Source organism: Podarcis pityusensis (genome assembly GCF_964106645.2).
Source record: "Podarcis pityusensis genome assembly, chromosome: 1".
NCBI classification, from domain to species: Eukaryota; Metazoa; Chordata; class Lepidosauria; order Squamata; family Lacertidae; genus Podarcis; species Podarcis pityusensis.
Genome location: NC_138028.1, coordinates 34,814,162 through 34,835,223, shown reverse-complemented (window position 1 = coordinate 34,835,223; position 21,062 = coordinate 34,814,162). Strand labels below are relative to the sequence as shown.

General features: G+C 41.0%; 1 protein-coding gene and 1 long non-coding RNA gene across 12 annotated transcripts in view; one reads left to right on the top strand and one right to left on the bottom strand.

Annotated features, from left to right (window-relative positions):
• The window catches only part of NPAS3 (neuronal PAS domain protein 3), a 641,499-nt gene that overhangs the window by 521,319 nt on the left and 99,118 nt on the right, over window positions 1–21,062 (top strand). The window lies entirely within an intron of this gene.
• Window positions 7,338–12,102, bottom strand: LOC308462727. Its single transcript, XR_013979272.1, has 2 exons — window positions 11,902–12,102; window positions 7,338–7,679 (listed from the first exon to the last, which is right to left on the bottom strand). It is a non-coding gene; the product is annotated as an uncharacterized lncRNA (long non-coding RNA).

Genomic DNA, 21,062 nt, shown 5'->3' with positions numbered 1-21,062 from the left:
CAACATGTTAAAACAAATATGTTTTGTTAATTGAACAATATTTTTAGGTTGAGCTTTTGGTTCTTTTTCATGATTCCATCCTATGCAATGTTATGGTGGCAAATTAATCTGCAGTAGTAGCCTCTTCATCAGCTTCTGACGGATGCAACTGCACTGCTGCTGAATACAACATAGCATCAAAGTTCAAAGCCATTATGCCACATAGAAATGGGTTAGTTGAAAGGAGTTGAGGACACACATACCATCCTTTAACCCTTTTCCTCCACCACAGAGCCAGCTGCATCAGCAACTGCCTGTGTGCCTGTCACTTAAATTGAAGTAAGCTGTGATAGGTGAATGGAAGCGAGAGATAACAGGATGATGTTGCCAACTGCAAAGCCAACTAATAGAATTCTGCCCCTACCTATATTCTGCTATTTGCAATGAAAAAAGTACCCCGGTCTGGTGGTATATGTACCGTTGTTAAAGGTGAGCTGAACTGTGGGGTCCAACATCTGTGATAATTTTTGTGCCCCTTTGACACGTACACATCCCATATTTTTATTGTGAGTTTTGCAGGTGGAAAAAGACAAAAAAATCCTGGAGCAAGAGTGGGGGCTGTAGGGTTTTTAATGTCTAGGCATTTTTATACAGAATATATATATATATATATATATATATATATATATATATAGCAGTAATAAGACTTTATAGTCTTTTAGTGTCCATTAGTGCAGATCAACCTGTTTTTAAAATGTGTATTTTGTTGACCTTTTCACAGTCTCTGAAATGACAGGTTTTGCCTCAAAAAAATCAAACACCATGACAATCCACTGCAGCACTAAATGTTATATTAGCTGTTTCTAGTGCCTAGGCAATGTACAAATAGGAAGATAGTAAGACAAGGCCTTTGGGTCAATCTATCAAAAAGATTTAAAGCATAGTCTAGACTCCATTGATGTCAATGGGAGTTTTCCAACCTGACTTCAACAGAGTTAGTATTATAGCCAATGCAATACACCGAAATTCGATCATGAAAGGAACTAAACTGATTTTCTGCAAGAGAAAAGTAGTTTCTTTCTTTATCAAATATAAATTGAGGTGGACAGTCCAGGTGCAATTGTGATGCTTGTCTTCTTGGCCAGCCCAGGGGATACTAAAGAGGGATCGCGTTGGGAGGGAATCCTGAACAAGCTATGCTGGGCTAAGCAGAACTGTCTGGCACAGACTTGTATGCTTACCAAAGAATTCTCATGTGGATTCTATCTATTCAGGCCATCATACCACAGTGTGCTCATGAACAGTTGCAAAGTGGTTAGAGGTTACCATCATCCACATGTATGTGGGCACGCACACAAACTCACACTGCTCTACACACAGTGAAATAAGAATCTTGTACCTTCCCTCCTCTTAAATGCTGTTATCACTGAATGTTGAAGGCTATTTGAATATGCCGTTTCCCCTGCTCCTGTATATTGAGACTCCTTTCTGTAGCCTTCTCTCCTGTCTATAACTCCATTGTCACCTACCTCAATTGCATTTCCATTTGACATGACAATTACAATTTTACACTCTGCCCTTGGACATTGCCTGAGAAAAGCAAAGTTAAATCCAAATATGTTCTTCACTTGCACAAGTTTTTATATGTGGTTTAGCAAGTGGTGTTCAATTCCCCTGCCCCCTACAGATAAGCCTCCGAGGAAGGCTCCCTCGAGCAGAAAGATGTTGGGCTAGCATAGTAATAAATATATTAACGTATAATAATAAGCATCCAGCATCCCTCATTTTGTTTACATCACTGGATACTTCCCATTTCAGCCTCTTGTGCAAGTACAAGAACCACTGCTGAACTGATGATAGTATCATACAGGCCATTGTGCAAGTGTTTGTGGAACCACGCTAGCAGTGTTTTTTCTTCTACTCTCTGTTCTTGGATCCAACCCAGGAGTTTTTCAGTGAGGGATGATCTGGGTTCCATTCCAAGCACACTGAAGTCGGAGCTCTGAACTAAACAAGCATGTAGTAATAATAATAACAACAGCAATTTATTATTTATACCCCACCCATCTGGCTGGGTTTCCCCAGCCACTCTGGATGGCTCCCAACAGATTAAAAATACAATAAAACATCAAACATTAAAAAATTCCCTAAATAGGGCTGCCTTCAGATGTCTTCTAAACATCAGATAGTTGTTTATTTCTTTGACATCTGGTGGGAGGGCGTTCCACAGAGTGGGCACCACTACCGAGAAGACCCTCTGCGTGGTTCTGTGTAACCTCACTTCTCGCAGTGAGGGAACCACCAGAAGGCCCTCAGAGCTGGACCTCAGTGTCTGGGCTGAACAATGGGTGTGGAGACGCTCCTTCAAGTACCAACACTTTGAATTGTGGTTGTCAGTTGGGTCCTGGGATCAGAAGCAGATAATTTCTGGACTTCCGGGTTGGCGCCATCGCCGAATGGCGGACTCCCTCCGAGCTCCGGAGGGAGCCTGCTCGGCAGGGGCTGGGTCCTACCGCACCGGCGATGCGGGGACCCTTAAAAACCACGGCCACGGGGGCCGTGGACATGGGTGACTCGGCTTGCACCATTAGCGCCCTCCCGACTCGTGAAGGAGCCTTTTTAAAGGCTTCGGATCGGGTGCCGGGGAGTGGCGTGGTGCTTTGAGTCTTCTGCTTTCCCTGCCGAGCGCAGCCGCATGCCATTCGACGGAGAGCGCTGACTTCTTCCATTGAAAATTTGGACTATTAACAACAACCCGTGAGTAATTGGGAAACCGGGTTCAAAATTTCGGATTTGGCACGAGCGGGGGCGATTTAAAAAGGAAGTCAATCCCCCCCCCTATTGTAAGCATTCCAAAACAAGGACTGGGTAACCAAGGTCCAAAGGGAAGTATACTCCTGATAAAAATCATTAATTTCACGATGGGAAATTATAAGAACTGTGCTGGAGGAGAAGAGTGGAGGGTGAGAAGAAAAATGTAACCCCCCCCCCCCGGGAACCGGGGCGATTCGCGGAGCCTGGTGAAGAGAGACGGAGACTTTGACAGCTGTCAAAGTAGCTGTCAAAGCTGGAGAATATAAAGAGGACTTTGTTTATGAGGACTTTGCTGGTTAATTTTGTTACAATTTGCTATAATATGGATATAAACTGTTGGAAAATAAGCAACAATTTGATTTTTGGATTAGAGGATACAAAGTTATTACAATCCCCCTAGAGGGGTTTCGGGACATTACAAGAACGGTCGTAAGTGGAAAAATACTCTGGGATTCGCACAGGACTTGTTATCTTCTGGGAAAGCTGCAAAACTGAAATAGTATTTTGTCTACAGAGGTATTTACATTAAAGGAGACAATAGAATTTTCTATTGAAGAAAGGAAGGGACTGGACGTAAGTTTTTGTTCCTGAATAACAAACCTCTGTAGAGATACCAGATTTCTGAATTTGAAAGTTTTAGCAGCTGAACAGGACAAGAAACCTGAGAAAGTGAGGAATAAGAAGAACAAAGGACTGATTACGACACGGAAAGAACAACGGGAGGAGTGGTAAAGATTAAGGAAATTAAAGGCTTTTGTTAGATTGGACACTTGAAGTTAAATATTATTAAAATTAATAAATTAAAAGAAAACCGGCAAGATGGAATCGGGGAGAAATCTGGTCATGAATTGAGACTTCCAAGCTGATAATGTATAGACTGATGGACATGGGGAATTCAAACCGGGGAAGGGGGGGGGGAGATTTGGAATCCAAAGGCTGTGTAACCATCTTTTGAATTTTTCTATATCTCATATTTTCTATTTCTTTGTATAATTTACGCATGTCATTTTATTTTGATTGGACGTGTTTAAAAAAAAAGGGAATTCGTGGAAGGAACTGGGGTGGATCTTGGGGAAAATCTTTTTTCTTTTCTTGTTAATGATGTGGGACGGTGGTAAGATTTGTACCAATTTGGATAGTGGGTTAAACAAATTAAGCTTCAAATTGGGAGTGAGAGCTTGTAGAACCAAATTAAGGAAAGGGGAATACAGTCGGGGGGGGGAGGGGGGGAGTCCCAAAAAGTAGGCAATGAAAGTAAGGTTTTTAAATATCTTTTTTTCTTTTCTTTGTATTTCTATATTTTTGGAAACTTTAATAAATATGATTTAAAAAAAAAAAAAAAACAGAAGCAGATAATTTCTGAATTTTTAAAAACATAAATAGTAGCTACCAGAATCTGCAGTTTCTTCTTCTTGATGTGTGCTGCTTTTAACATACAGTGGTACCTCTGGTTACAGACGCTTCAGGTAACAGGCTCCGCTAACCCAGAAATAGTACCTCAGGTTTAGAACTTTGATTCAGGATGAGAACAGAAATCGTGCAGCGGCAGCAGCGGGGGGCCCCATTAGCTAAAGTGGTACCTCAGGTTAAGAACAGTTTCAGGTTAAGAACGGACCTCCAGAACGAATTAAGTTCTTAACCCGAGGTACCACTGTATTATTCTCATTTCTTTGCATTCTCTCATTCAAAAGTGCTTTTTTTTCTCACTGCTTTTACATTGCTAGCATTTAAAAAAAATTCTCGTAGTTTAATTTTTTTCACTTTTTCAATTTTTTTCATATCTTAATGGATTCATACACCTTGATACTTTCTCCATATACAATTATTAGCACTTCATCTGTTAGCAGCCCCAATCTATATGCCCTCCCACCTCCATACAGATGGTCCCAGCTTCAATCCCTGGCATATTTAATTAAAAGTAGCAGGCAGCAGGTGATGAAAAAGATGTCTGCCTAAAACTACAGCTAGTCAGAATAGATAATACTGGACTAGATGGACAAATACTCTGACCCAGCATATGACAGCTTCAGATGTTCCTGCTTCCCTTGAAATTTATACACATTTTTGCAGAGCTGAAACCAAAGCTTTCACTTTGTTGGCTCAGAATATGAACATCAAAAACTTGTAGTTTCTTCCACCCACCCACAATTCCTTCCTTCCGTTCCTTGTTAGATCAAAACCAGATGGGCCAGTGGGGAGAGATAATTTGGAGACTGACAGATCAGTAGCCAGAAAGGAAGAGGTTTGGAGTTTCACTCATGGCAGGGAGAAAGGAGGAAGCCATCTTGCACCCCAAGTGATGTCAAGGAGGAGGCAAAATAGGATCCAATTTGTCTCATGTTTGGCCTTTGCGAGTACAAAACTATTTCCCTAATCTAGGGAGGTGTCTATAGGGAGGTGTCTAAAACTTCTTCATGGTAGAGCATAAGACTCTTCATCTCAGGCTTGTGGGTTCAAGCCCCATGTTAGGCAAAAGATTCCTGCATTGCAGGGGGTTGGACTAGATGACCCTCATGGCCCCTTCCAACTCTACAATTATATGAGTCTATGAAGGGGAACCTCCAGATTTCCGTAATGTTTTGCTTTTAGGCTAAATTCAGTGACAATGGTGAGAACTGTGAAACCCCACAGAGACATTTTGTCTTATTTATTACACAGGACAAAAATGCCCTTTTGCTTTCCTTGAAATTCCTCAGATATTTTGCCTAGCACACATAGTACTTTAAAACTGCTTTAGAGTAAAGTTTGGTGGCAAGTCTAGTTTACATACCTATAAACAATAAGAGAAGAGACCAAGACTGTGGTTAGCTGTGCTGCAAGAGCAGAGTGTCAGGTTGTGTTAGGATTCTATATTATTATTATTATTATTATTATTATTATTATTATTATTATGCCGCCTTATACCCAGAGGTCTCAGGGCAGTTCACAGTGAGATTTACAGTGGCACTAGAGAAGATGTCCTATGAAGTACACAGTCCAAAGTGTTTTTTTAGAGTAAGAAGTGGATGAAAAGGGGGATAGGGCACCCCATGTTCCCTAGAATAGCATTCTAAAGGATGTGAAAACAGCCACATCTCATTTGCCCTGGAGCAAATTTCTGCCAGCAAATGAGTGAATTAATGAGGGCTGAGGCTGTTTCCTTACCTTCATTGACACATTATTTGTTGTAGTGAAAAACTGCTTTTTGTGCCACAGCTACTAAAACCCTGCCCCATCCTTCTTTACTTGGGAACTTGAGATCTGTTAGACCAAAAGAGGGGTAAGGATAGCAGTCTTCCTTGCCTCCTCACACTGCTACCAAACTTGCACAGCTAACTAATTCAGATGGTACCTTGGCACTCTATTACTGAGAACTTGATGCTTCATCAGCTGGGAATCCGCTTTGGGATAGAATCACAATTCATGCCAATGAGAAGTCGTACCTTCAGTGTTGCAGGCACTGTGGAACTCCCTCCCACAATAATTAGATAGGCACCATTCCTGTTTAGTTTCAGATGTTTTGGCAAAACTGTTTTATTTCAGGAGACCTTTGCACCCTGAATGCTTCTCAGGTGTTTTACATTTTTATTTTTTTAAGCTTTAAAATTCTTGAGGTTTTATATTTTGGAAGTTTAAATTGTGTCTCTATTATGTATTTTATTGTTGTAGGCCACTTTGAGACCTATGTGGTGAAAAGCAAGGTATAATTTTTTGAGTGAATGAATAGATAAAACATATGGAGTTGAATTCAAAGGTTGCATGAGTGGAAGGCCACTTGCACAACTGATCATTACCCAAGGCCGGCGCTTCCATGAGGCGAGGCGAAACAATTTACCTCAGGCAGCAGATCTGACCCCTGCCTCACCCCCTGTTGCACTTTTGCCAGTCCCATTGTGCAACTGCCAGCCCTGCCACAGCTTCACCCATGCCACCACTGCCACAGTCACTATTAATGCTGGTCTCTCGACACTGTGTTGTGGCAGTAGCACGGGTGCAGCTGTGGGCGAGGGCACAATTGTGGTGGCAGACGTGATGGTGGGTGCAGGGTGGGCGGCCTACACCAGCAAAATGTCCTGGCCGACCCTATCATTGCCTCACTAGTTCTTTGCCCTCTGACACTGCACAAAGCTCCAAAGCCTTCATGGAGGACCTTCTGAATAGCATGGGCAGTTTCAAAGAGGGTTGCTGCAGGGAGTGAGAATAGATCAGAACTGGGTGGAGGAACCTTATGTGACAAGGGGCGTAGCTAGCTGCTGCAGCACCCAGAGCGGCGGGGGCAGGGCAAGCCACCCACGGGGGCGGGGGGCGATCTGCGCTGCCACGGAGTCCGCCTGGCAGAGACAAGCCCCACGCTGCCATTTCAGGCAGCACAGGGCCCCGAGCCACCGTGTCACTCCCAGGAGAGATGCGTGGCTCAGGCACACTGCAGGCCAGGCCCCAAGGTAAGTGCCGCCCCATGTGGTGTGCCATTTTGTCACCCCCACAGGGATGACACGCGGGGCAAATCGCATCCCCCGCACCCCCCCTTCCTACGCCCCTGCTTTAAACTAATCCCAACCTTTGGATCCAGTTCATTGCTTTATTTTGTATTGTTTTCTTCTTTCTCTAAAGCTTTGATTTTGGAAAGAGCACCAGGATGCAAGGCTGTGTATGTAAATACTTAATAAATATCCACTTGATGCAGTTCTTCTGTCTTGCTTTAAAGAGCACTGCTTTCAGCTCTCAATTGACTAGATCATTTTAGCAGTGAGGCTGACTAACAATGAAGGCGGTGCATTTTTTCCCCAAGCCTTAGAGATACATTTCAAACATTTGTTCTTTCTTTTCTGTAACTTGTCTGAGATGGAAATTCATCTGTGAACCCTTGTTTTTCCTTCACGTTTTCACAGAACCACATTTGCATGCCCCTGGAAAAAGAATCAATATTATGAATAAGTCTTCCAGAAAGCCCTTAATTATGTGTCTGTGTATCAGCTTGTAATATTTTGTGTTTCTTCAGATTCGTCTCCTTTTTAGCTGACACAAGTGGACTTTGAAAAGAGGAGTAAAATCAGCAATGCAACATGGAAATGCATGCAAAGTTGTTAAATGTGATAGCAAAATAAGAGAAGCTTCAGTCAGTATGATCAGAGTTGTTAAAAAAGGAGAGAGAAAGCCAGCAAACTGTCTATCATGTGATGAAGTTTGACAGTAGGGATTATAGCTTTGATGGACCAGAACAGCTAATAGAAGAAGCTGACATTTTTGAAACCCTGCTAATTAAGGGTTCCTTCCTTAATATTAAAATAAAGTCTTTGTCTGGGTTTTATGGTTGGAGAATCAGGTGTTTTCATTAATATATGCCAGTCAGTCTTAATAAGCTTGGAGGGCAGAGGAAGTTATTATTGAGTGACCTTCTACAAAATAAGCATGTTGCTAAGGGCTCTAACCCTGCCCTGTTCAGACTGATGAATCTCATTTCCAATGCAAAAGCTTCACAAGAAATCCAAGCATTCTCTGTGCAATCACAGAAAATAATCCTTGTGTCTCTTGTAATGTCCAGAATTGCCACTTACTATACTTCTACTGTACAATGAATATTACAATACATATTATTTTCCCAGCACAATTGTTTACGTTTCTGAATTGCCAAGAATAGAGAAAAAAACTTATTGTCAAGATACCTGTATTGAAAAGTCAGCTCATTTTAATACTTCTCAAATAGTCATCTACTCTGTTCATGAATTATAATGCACAGAATACATCCAACAATGCTAGCTTTATAAAAAGAGATATGTCTATATTATTACATATTCATTTTCAAATAGATTTTGAACAGATTTTAAACCATGCATTGAAATTCATTGAAATGATAAATTCACAGTTGGATTTTGATTTGCTTTTAATCCAATTTTAGGCATAATGCATTTTCACCTTTTTTGTACTAGTTTTGCTTTTTTGTTGCCTTGTGAAGCAAATTAAAATTATGGTAGATTTTTTTTGGGGGGGGAGTTATAATATCTGCAGATGAAAGCTAGAAAACGAGCTGGTCAAACATATGAAATCAGTCAAGCATCAACACTATTTGTGAACATCCTTATATTCATTCTCTGAGTGCTGGATCATTGCCAGCAAAAAAGAACCCCATTCAGATATTTCCTGTATACAGAGATTTCCTGAAAGCATATCCTGCTTGCATGGTTTAAATTTTATTTGCCTTTTACTGAATCAGATATGTTCTCTTCGAGGTATCCCATGCAGAATAAATGCATCAGGTAAAAGATGGGAGTCTACAGAACATATCAAGCTTAATGGGTTGTGAGCAATTACACAGCGCACAGGCTTAGCTGAAATGTTGGAACTGGGCAGCATTGGTATGTCATTCCATGTATTTACACAGCAACAGCAGCAGAATAACTTGCATCATAATTCAAGACCTCCTTAAATGCAGCTACATGTGTTTAAACCATCATATCTACTGTTAAACATTACTTGCTGTTCCTTGGGAAAACATGCGTGGTCAGACAATATCCATTAATTTTTCAGTTAAAAAACCCCTTGTGGTGCCTTAAAGCAGGGAGGTGGAACCTGTGGCCCTCCCAGCATTTGTTGGACTTCAGCTCCCATCAGCCCTGGCCAGCATGTCCATTGATCAGGTATGATGGGAGCTGAAGTCTAGTAACATGGGGAAGGCCATAGGTCCCCCAACCCTGCCTTAAAGGCTAAGGGTGATAGTGAATGAAGTCGTTCTCAGAGGAGACACATCGAAATCAATGGATGTAATTCAGTAAAATAATAGATTTCCATGAGATTACGCTGGTTAACATTGGATACTGCCTAGCAAATTTATTACAGTGTAAGCTTTCATGGAGTATAGGCTACACCATCAGATGCATGAGGTGTTTTCCAGAGTTGAGAGAATAGGGGAACTGTAAACAGTGAGGTCAGAAAGAAGTTAAAGGCAGAAAAGTACAGGCTGTAATAACTGCATTGCGACCCACTGATGTTATGGTTGACATTAGATTCCAACATAGCGTTGTCAGAGGAGTCATGGGGACAGACCTGGCATCTGCCACATTTCTGTTGGCACATATTGGCCTGCTACCCATGGTCTGTGAGAGACAAGTGTCTAGGTTGGACTATAGATCAATGGTGAAATGTTTGAGTAGTTTCAGCTGGGAATTAGACGACAACAAGTGGCGGTCTTGTTTTCTCTTCTAGGTCTGTCCTACATAAGATTATTCCTGAATCCCAATCTGAGTTTGTAGTTCAGTTCTGCTTTGTTTTTCATTTAGTTGGCTGGGATTTGAGAACAACTTGATGTATATTCTTTAGTTGTGAGCTGTGAATCTTAAACTTGCTGGTTAAATATGAATATATGAGGCTGTTTTGTAGGATTTAGCACTGTATTCCGAGTGGAAGTTAGAAACATGCAAAAATGTATAGTGGTCAGTGGGTTCCAATATATCCATTATGTAGATGCACCATTGTTTCCACAAAGTGAATACTAGTAATATTATTCATAATGTTAAGGTTTTTTTAATTGTTCACCTTCCATTGTAATATTTGATAACTGCCAGTGATGCCCTTTTGTATTCTACATAGGACAAATCAGGTCAGTTTCTGTACATCAGAAATGGCAGTACTGTGTATAAAAACCAGTGTGGGAGCACTTCAGTCTCCTACAGCCCTCTGTAACTTGCCTTAGAGTGGCCAATGCCACAAAGGGAGACTGCTACATGAAAATGCTGAATTATGATTCATCAAGAGGTTCAGTGCTATCACTTGTGGGCTGAATCAGGACAAATGATTTTTTTTATCACATTGCATATATTTATTGGCTAACTTATGCCAGGATGTCTGTGTTAGCAAAACCTGCTTTTTGTCAATGCTCACTATTAATCATGTGATTTTCATAAACTATGCTTTTCCATACCTCATTTTCTGATGACCTCACTCTTTACAATTTTCCCCAAACTATATGCACACACACACACACTCACATACTTGCAACTCAACACTACATGCATCGGATACATTGGACTGAATTACACATAAATTTAAGGCATCATATATTTTGGGTCCCAGCTTTTGTTGCAAGCCTTTGTAAATATTCAGTGTCGCCCACATACCACCTGGATAGTGGTATTATTGGGTTTTAGGGAGAGGATTATTACATCCTGGCAGAGTTCTTCCATACCCAAGCACTGTTCCCACATGGAGAAACACTCAGTCATACAATCCCATGTGTACCTTTTGAAATAGGCATAGTCCAGGAGTGTTATTCTGAAGTTATGAACTGTTTCTCAAATCCATGGATAAAGTGTGAATATTATTTTTATCATCGACAACAACAACAACTTGTAAAGAATAGCATTACTGGACGATATACCTATAAGCTAATATCCTTGTGCACTAGAGATAGAGCAAAAAGGGCAGTGACCCTATGTGTGCTTCTGACTGGTGCTCCATCTCTCCTTTTACCCTCCATAGCATTTAGTTATATAAAATATGTTTCCAGATCAAACCCTCTTAGAGCAGCTTGCAAAACACCATCAAAATTAATAAAATGCCAATGAGCTAGCACTTATAAAACATTAAACCCTATTACATTAAGTTTATTGTCGTAAGCATATAATAAAGTATTTTAATAAAGTATTTCTCTCCCCCCAGCCCTGCCAAATAGCATTGAAATGTTCATTAATTAACATTTCAAACTCTGTCAGATCACAATATAAGTTGACATTCCTTATTGTGATTGTTCCAAAAAGACTCCTTATTGAAAGGTATGAATAAAACTCTGAGAGTAATAGCAGTACAACTTACAGCAACCTATTTAGTTGTGGTATTAAGGCTTCAAGCTTTGACCACTCATAAGGCAGGATAGCCCCAATGTAGTTAGTAGGTATCTACTGAGCAAATATGCGCAGGATTGTGCTGTTGTTATGTATACCAGTACTGATCCATGTGTTGATTACTCTTAGACTTCAACAAAGGAGGAAATACCAGGTGCTAGTTACATACTGTAGTTATCCCGCGTTACCAATCCTGTTCTAACAACAAAATTATTGCTAGAGTGCCCCCTCCCTTCCCCTGCACAACTATTAAAAGTAATGCTTAATGTATATATTTCTGGAAATAAACAGATACCTATGGGACCTCAAAAGGAAACATCACAAGTCATCTCTGATGTCATTAATCTATGCTTCAGTGCTCTAGCATCCAGCCAGCTAGACAGAAGTACTGTAGGATATTCCAGATACCACTATACAGCTCTTGTTTGCAGCAGGCTCTGAGTAAAACTCTACATTGCTCGGGTTCTGAATGGAACCCCATCCTCATGGTGACACAATTAGGTTGTATGTAGAACTGCAACTGCCTTCCAAATGCCCAGCTGCCCTCTGCTATTCTCAGCTCTCTCATCATTCACACAAAGTCATTCTTAAAGAAAAAGGGGGGGGGGATGAAAAACAGGGTGTAAAAAATAAAAGCAAAAAAGTCTGTTTCCTCAAATAGGTTTGTGTTTGCTAGTCTGTGTGGCATCGCAACATAAGCCAGCACATATTTCCTTTTCCAAATGTCCATTTTGAATGCAAGGCGAGAGTTACGACAAGTGTGTTCGCACTGCTGAAAGTGGGCTGCAGTGAGTTGCCGGCAAAGGGGGTGATGATTTATAATTGGGATAACTGTGATACAAAATCAAGCGATGTCTGCTCAGCTTGACAAATTCAAATCCCAGATCTGAAGTCAATTAATCTGAGTTTGATGCTTAATAATTTAATTTAAAACTGTGATTACAGCAATCGTATATGAGCTGTGAGCACTACACAGGCACATCAGATCATTTGTCAGCGTTTCATATGTCATCACATCTATCCTATTTCCAAACAACTTCTCGTGTGGATGCATTTTAATGCTTTGGTTCCTGGGTGGTTTGAAAGCTCAGCTACCTGGGCCAAAATGGGAGAATAAGGCTATCAGTGGCTGCTGAATAACTCTGAATACCAGCTGCTGGAGATCTCAAGTGGGAGGAGTACGGTGCATTCAAGTCCTACTTGAGGGCTTCCCATAGGCATCTTGCCTGGCGCAACTGTGCTGCTCTCCTGACTTCCCAACACTGTGTGTAACTACTGGTTACCAAGAGGGAGAGGGGCAGGACAGCAGGGAGCCTGGCCTGGAATGGGCACAGCATTGAGAGCATCAGACTGGCTTCTCTGCTGTGCTGCACAGTGCCAAGCTCCCTGCTTCCTTTCATTCTCCCCCTCTCAGTAACTGGCAGTGGCATGCAGTGTTGGGAAGTCAGGAGGGCAATGCAGCGCCACTGGCTGCTACTGGCTATATCTGCCTTGATCTGTAAGGTGCTATGGAAACCAAACTCCAGTGCCATACTCCATGAGCAGCTGAGTCAAAGAGAGTGCTGCAGGTACACCAAGCAAGCCATCTGTCACCTTTGGGTGCCACCGAAATTGTTGGCTGGAACATGAGATTGTAAAGACAGTACACCTGTGTCAAATAAGAGAAGCAACTGATTACTGCTCAAATTGCAGGGGGCCTGGCATACCATAGTCTCCAACTGCCCCGAAAATGCCGGGACTGTCACCAAAACCCTTTGCCACTAGAGCTTCTCACTTTGTCACTCAGAGTCCCGAATTCCCAAGAGGCCTTCCCTTTAGTACAGAGTTTCAACGTGTTACTGAAAGTTCAGATCTGTGCATCCCTCTACAACATTTCTTAGATTTATGCCTCTGGCACTTCCTGTTTTTATGAAAACAAGATCCAAGTCTCCTGAATGCCCCTAAGAAAGTCTTTCGCCATTTCCCCGCTCCTCAGTTGGCCGGTCTCCCATAAAGCAAAGTGGGTGGGACCTGTCCATGAGGCCATTGTGGTCGCTTGGCTCCAGCTTGCTTTGTTCTGGTGCTGAGTTTGTGTCCCTGCCTGGGTCTTGGAGAAGGAGGAGGCACGGGGAGGTGATGAAAGCTGAAGGTTGGCCAAAGCCCTGGGACTGCTGGGTTCCAAGGTTGTGATCCTGTGGGAGAAAGTAGCTGTGCTGAAGCTGGGGCTGGTCTCCTGCCAGAGCCACCTGGAACAGAAGAAGCTGCACCTCAAAGCCCAGGCCAGCATCTGAGCAATGTTGGGAAGGTAATAATAATAATAATAATAATAATAATTTATTATTATTATTATTATTATTATTAATAATACCCCGTCCATCTGGCTGGGCTTCCCCAGCCACTCTGGGCGGCTACCAAAAAAATATTAAAATACTGTAATACATCAAACAAAAGGGTATACTAACCCTTAACAAATGTTAAGGCATGGTTTGGCCAAAATTGGGATGAGTCGGGGATAGCACTTGTGTATTTCATTAAGAGCCTCCACTTTCCTCCCCAGCCGCACAATTCAGACATTGGAACAATGATACGGCACTGCCGGTCTCAGCCTTTAGAACGTACCTCTGCTTTTCATTCTGAGCAACTTGACTCTTTGAAAACAGTTAGGGTAGTCACGTGTGTATCACCAAAAAAGAGAGCAAGTGTATGTGTAGATTCATCTTTAGAAGCCAGAAAGATAATTCCAATACACATACAACACATCTCACCGCAGTGAAGAGTGTAGCCAGTTGTCAAGGTGCTAAATGTTGATGAGTAATTTCAAAGTTTTTGCTCCCCCTTCTTATGGTTCTTTAAACTGCACTTGGACTGGCCAGCTCTTCAAAGAGAGGACACCTTAAAACAGAGAGCACTGTCCTCTCTAAATGAGGGCACATGGTCACCTTAAATGTAACACTGTCCTCCTGTCCGTCCTCTATTTCACCCCTCCATCCCTACAAGCTGCTTACTTAGATGTGACTCACTGCTCAAGTTCCTTTTCTGTTTCTCTTTGGCAGCCTCCATCTGCGATCTCTGCGCTTCCTTCTCCAGCAGCCCTAATCCTGCTGTGATTTAGAAATTTCCCTTTCACTCAGATTTGACACAAGGGCTTCATATCCGCAGAGCATCGCACTTCTGTATTAACAATCAATATTCAGTATGCAGTGACTAAGAAGTTAAAAAGATGGTATTAAGATATATATATATATATATATATATATATATATATGGTATTAATATAATTCCAGGAAAGTGTATATATCTGTTAAGAGATGCTGGAATGATACTCTAATCTGTCACATAATGTTCTCTACTGACCATCTTGGCTGTGAGTCCTGGAAGAACTGTGTCCCTGCCTTTGAGAGCCTTTTTTCCAGTTGGCCTGGGAGGGCAGGGCGCTGACTGACTCCAACTACAAAAGCTGAGGGAGCTGGACAGATTGTTGGGCTGGGGTTTTGATGGGGAGTGGGTGAAGGAAGTTGTTGCTGTTATTGGTAGTAATCTTTTGCATCTTTATTTTAGCACTTACTATGATTTATGGGGAAACTTTAATTTGGTTGTGTATTTTTGTTTTATTTATTGTTCATGACTACTTTTGTTATGTTTGTAATTATGCGATATTTTTAATTCTGTAAACTGCCTTCAGCATGATTTTAACTATGGAAAGGCAACATAAAAATAAAAGGATGAGGTGAGATATTTTTGTGGTTAGGCTACATGAGGTATGCTGCACAAGAACTGATTACCCGTGCATTTTTTCATAGCTATATTTTTATGGATTAAGAAGTATTCCCCCCCCCCCAATTGTTCCCCTCTCATTACAAAGAGCCTAATTTAATCTTAATCTAAAGTAGACTTTAGATGCATCTTTGAATTTGAGAGTTAAATAGGGAGAGTGGAAGAGACATCAGCTTTATTGGCCGGCCATTTCATACAGAAGTATGTTGTACCAATTAATATTGGGCTTTGTTTTATGCCTCCCACTTTCCAGAACTCAGTAACTCCAGATGTAGCAAAAATACTGCCCATGTTGCTGTTGTTAAATCTGCATTGATAATATTTCTGTGTAGTCATTAATAGCAGCCTAGTTTATGGTTTTGATTTTTAATCTATTTATGTATTATCCGTTTAACTGCCCTGTGATCTGCGGGTGAAGCGTGGTATACAAATTTAATAGATAATAACAACAACAACAATCTGCAATCAGCTTGTGGGTGATATTAGTGTTGTTTTATTCTACTACTGCAGGTGCATAATTCGGCTTAAATTTCTTTTACAGCTTTACACAGCCCTTCTAGTGTCACACACTTATGTAATCATTTATTCTCCGTCAAAAATTTCAAAGCTTCCATTTTTCTCCTCACAGCAAGAGCTAGTTCAGCATTCAGTAACATTCGGTTTTTATATGAAAGTGATCCCAACTTAACTTTTCCTCACTTCTTGCTTAGCCTCCCTCCTGGTTTGGAAGTTTTGTGCATGGGATATCATTTTAAATACTTTCATCCACATGAGTTATAAATTATCTGATGCATTCCTGTGGAAGGGCTGTGCCATATTGTAATCCCTCTTTTCTTCACAGCACTTTCTAAAATGCCACAGCAATTTGAGAATCCACCACAGAGCTTCTCCTCAGCAAATGTTTATCAGACCCCAACGGTTGTCATATATTTTTACACAAGACTTGGGACCTTAGAGCTGCACCAGTGTCCAATATTGGCACGGTCAACACAGTGATGTTTTTGATTGCATCCCCATAGCAAATCTTTCAGCGAAACAGGCCAGGAGAGATCCAGGCTTAGAGAAGGAAAGGACCACCACCATCAACAGCAACAAAAACAAATGCTATACAGAAGCGCCTTTCACCCCCCTTATTGCCTTGTCCTTCTCTTACCTCACTTGCTTACATACTACAGCAGGCTTCCTCAACCTCAGCCCTCCAGATGTTTTTGGCCTACAACTCCCATGATCCCTAGCTAGCAGAACCAGTGGTCAAGGATGATGGGAATTGTAGTCTCAAAAAACATCTGAAGGGCCGAGGTTGAGGAAACCTGTACTACAGTCTGATTCTCTTTGCTCAGGTGTAGAGAATTACATTCACCCTACAAAACTAATTAAAGGAAAAGGCAATTTAAGGCAAAACCACATCCCACTTGTTTGGATGAATATAAGAAGCATATAAATTTTGTATAAATAAATAAATAAAATTAGTTTTGTTGACTGTTGTTTCATGAGATCCCTAATATGGCGCTGTACGCCTTATCTCATTTTGCTTTTAGCTTAGCAATTAGCTTAAAACTGGTTAAAATTCAGAAGAAAGCATGATGGATAAAAAACTGGTTAAAATTCAGAAGCAAGCATGATGGATAAAAAGCACGTTGTTCATCTCAATCAAGCCAATTGAAAAAGTAAAAATGGCCTTCAGTGTGAGTAAATTTGGGGTTGTGCTTGGAACCAAAAGTTTTTATTTTAAGCATATTTCAACTGCAAATATTCTTATAAAATGAACAATTTTGCAAGCAATTCCATTTAGGTTCGTCTACATGCTTTAAAAAAAAAAGTTGACATATAAAGTACTGGAGTCTGTTTAATTTTACTGCTAAATCATGGCTTCATATTATATTACTCTTCCATCAACAACTACATTTCATTCATCTGGTATTGTTTCAGAGCCTAAATCAGGATTCACAAATGATCGGTTCATTCATACCCCTTGGGAGGGAGGGATTACATGTAAATAATCCTGTTAATGGTAAGCATTGCTTCTAAGCATTTCACACTGCAATAATTTGGTAAACTGAATTTGAGTAATTAAGAAATGAAATGAAACTAATAAAATGCTTATTTTAATATTTCTTGATCATTATTATTTGTTTGGGAATTAGTGAATATTAAAAAGTCACTCTTGCTTTGTGCGGAAACGCCGTTCAGCACTTCACTAAATTATCTGACAGTGTCTCGCTATTGTGTTTCAGTCAAAATTCTTTCCATAAAATATTGCAACAGTCAATTTGTGTGTGCTTGCTCTGGGTTATTAACTATGTCAACTGTGAAGCCCACTTGCCCGCATGGCCTTAGTGCACAGTTGTATTTATATTACATTTGCATAGTGATTGGCAACAAATCAAAACAATACCCACTGTGCCCATTCAGACTTCAAACTGCTGCTTCTATATCACCATAAATGGTTTTAAACTACATGTTTCCACCACCCTCCTTTTATATATTTATTAAAACATTTATATCCCACCATTTTATCGAGGGTGTGAAGTTGGTTTATAATACAATTTTTAGTAACTTTCACAATATCTTACAGCCCAATGGAAAATGTAAAGCAACCAAACGAAAAATTTCGGGAACAACAACAACAACAAAACATCAGGCCAACAGAGACAAGGGTACAGAGCCAGGGGCCAGCAACCTTTTTCAGCCGTGGGCCAGTCCACCATCCCTCAGACCATATGGTGGGCCGGACTATATATTTTTTTTGGGGGGGGGGATATAGGAACGAATTCCTATGCCCCACAAATAACCCAGAGATGCATTTTAAATAAAAGCACACATTCTACTCATGTAAAAACACCAGGCAGGCCCCACAAATATCCCAGAGATGCATTTTAAATAAAATGACACATTCTACTCATGTAAAAACATGCTGATTCCTGGACCATCCGCAGGCCAGATTGAGAAGGCGGGCCTTAGGTTGCCTACCCCTGGTACAGACCATCCTGGGGAGGGCATTCCTATCCAACTGCTGCATCCCTGCCCAAATTTCACATTGTGGGGGACGGACAGGGACAGACAACAAACAGGGCCTCACTTTTTGTGTGGCAGGTGGACTCATGGAAAGAGGCAGCCCTACTAGGTATCTTGACTCCAAGTTTAGAGGTTAAGGCCTTTAAACTGAGCATGGGAGCAAATTGGTAGCCAGTGTTGCTGAAGAATTAATGGGATGATATAATCAAGATGTCTTGGGCCACATCAACCCAGGTGGCATAGCTCAGTCAATAGAGCACGAGACTCTTAATCTCAGGGTTGTGGGTTTGATCCCCATGTTGGGCAAAAAAATTCTGCATTGCAGGGGGTTGGACTAGAATATGACCTTCCCAACTCTATGATTCTGTAAAAACAGTGCTTCATGAACTAATTGAAATTGCCAAGCACTTCAGAGGTAGAGCCCCAGATGTTTTGCAGTAGTCCACATGTGTTGCAGCATATTTGAAGCAACAAGAGCAGAGTCGGGACGATTTCTCCTGGAAGGGATGCAATTGGCACATCAGGTGAGGCTGCAGAAAAATGCTCTAAACTAGATATATGGGAGTCATATATCCACAGCCCAACATCCACCCCTTTCTTCACCTCAGTGCTTCAGTAAACACCCCATCCAGTACAGTGGTACCTTGGTTCTCAAACTGAATCCGTTCGACTCCCGAAACGGTTCGAAAACCAAGGTGCAGCTTCCGATTGGCTGCAGGAGCTTCCTGCGCTCACGTGGAAGCCGCATCGGACATTTGGCTTCTGAAAAACATTCGCAAACCGGAACACTTCTCGGTTTGCGGCATTTGGGAGCCGATTTGTTCAACAACTAAACTGTTCCAGAACCAAGGTACCACTGTACTCACAGAAAAGGGTTGGCTTTTGAAGTGAGAAAGTGGCATGATGCCTCTATTCTTAATGACATTGTCAGGTCCAGCATCATTAGGCCTTGGCCCAGTATACCTGAAGGAGTGTCTCCACCCCCATCGTTCTGCCCAGACGCTGAGGTCCACTGCCGAGGGCCTTCTGGCGGGTTCCCTCACTGCGAGAAGCAAATCTACAGGAGGTAGTGGTGCCCGCCCTGTGGAACGCCCTCCCATCAGATGTCAAAGAGATAAACAACTACCTGACATTTAGAAGACATCTGAAGGCAGCCCTGTTCAGGGAAGTTTTTAATGTGTGACATTTTGATGTATTTTTAATCTTTGTTGGAAGCAGCCCATAGTGGCTGGGGAAACCCAGCCAGATGGGTGAGGTATAAATAAATTATTATTATTATTATTATTATTATTATTATTATTATTAATTAGCTGCTATTAAATTCAGTACAGTCGTACCTTGGATCCTGAACGCCTTGCGAGCCAAACATTTTGGCTCCCGAACGCCGCAAACCCAGAAGTGAGTGTTCCGGTTTGCGAACATTCTTTGGAACCCAAACGTATGATGCAGCTTATGTGGTTTCTGATTGGCTGCAGGAAGTTCCTGCAGCCAATCAGAATCTGTGCCTTGGTTGCCAAACGTTTTGGAAGTCAAATGGAGTTCCAGAATGGATTCCGTTCGACTTCACTGTATTGTGGTATTTTAGTAGGTAATTTTTTTTCAAATCGTAGGAAAACAATTAAGAAAGAATACTATACTTATACTTTGTATTATTTGATGCTCAAATCCACACAAACAAGAACAGGCAAGCTAAGCCAGAAAACTAGTATTTTTATAGCACGTTTAGAATATCTATTGTAACCCACATAGAGGTTTTATTATAATCAAGTGGTATATACATACATACAAACACATATATCTATAAACAAGTATATAAAAATAAAATACCTTCAAAGCAGTTTACATTCGCTATTTTATTAAAATCTGTACAATAACCCTGTAAGGCAGATCAGAATTATCAGAATACAGGTGGGAGGCTGAGAATGATTGGGAATAGCTAGCCTAAGAGAGAATATCAGAGTGGGGACTTGATTTGTAACTCAAACTGCAATCCTGTGCAACCTTATCTCTACACTGCTATGTTATTTATGATGTATGCTATTTATTCTTTGTGAATTGCTTAGAGATTAAGATTATATTCACGCATATTTTAAATAAATAAATCCCCAGAAGTAATCTTGATTGAACACAATTAGGCTTACTTCTGAGTAGGCATGCCTAGAATTGTGCCTTTTCTCTGTTTAGCCAGCAGGTTCACCAACTCTCAGTACAATACATTGGTGGGTTTTATTATGATTTATGAAAGATGCTTTTGATGGCAGAGTTTACTAACTTTGTGTGTGGTGATACAAAATTTTAAAACCAACAATTGCACAAACTGCCATTCTGTTGAGTAGAAAAACAATATGTGGCTTTGCAAAAATAAAAATCTGAAATCACAAAATCAGCATGAAAGGAAAATGGTTGCTTAGTTATGGGCGTGGGATTGTATCAAGATCATGCAGCCTGGCGATGTACCACTACATTTTGTTAAAAGTTGTGCTGTTTGTTTTCCTTAAGCGTTATATTGTATGGACAATTGGATTCAGGATTCTAAATGCATTCGCTTGCTGTTTGTATGAGTTTGTGTTATGATTATTATTTTTAGAAAAACCAAAAAATCAGTTAATGCTACAGACCCCAAAACTAGTTACAGTGGTACCTCAGGTTACGAACTTAATTCGTTCCAGAGGTCTGTTCTTAACCCAA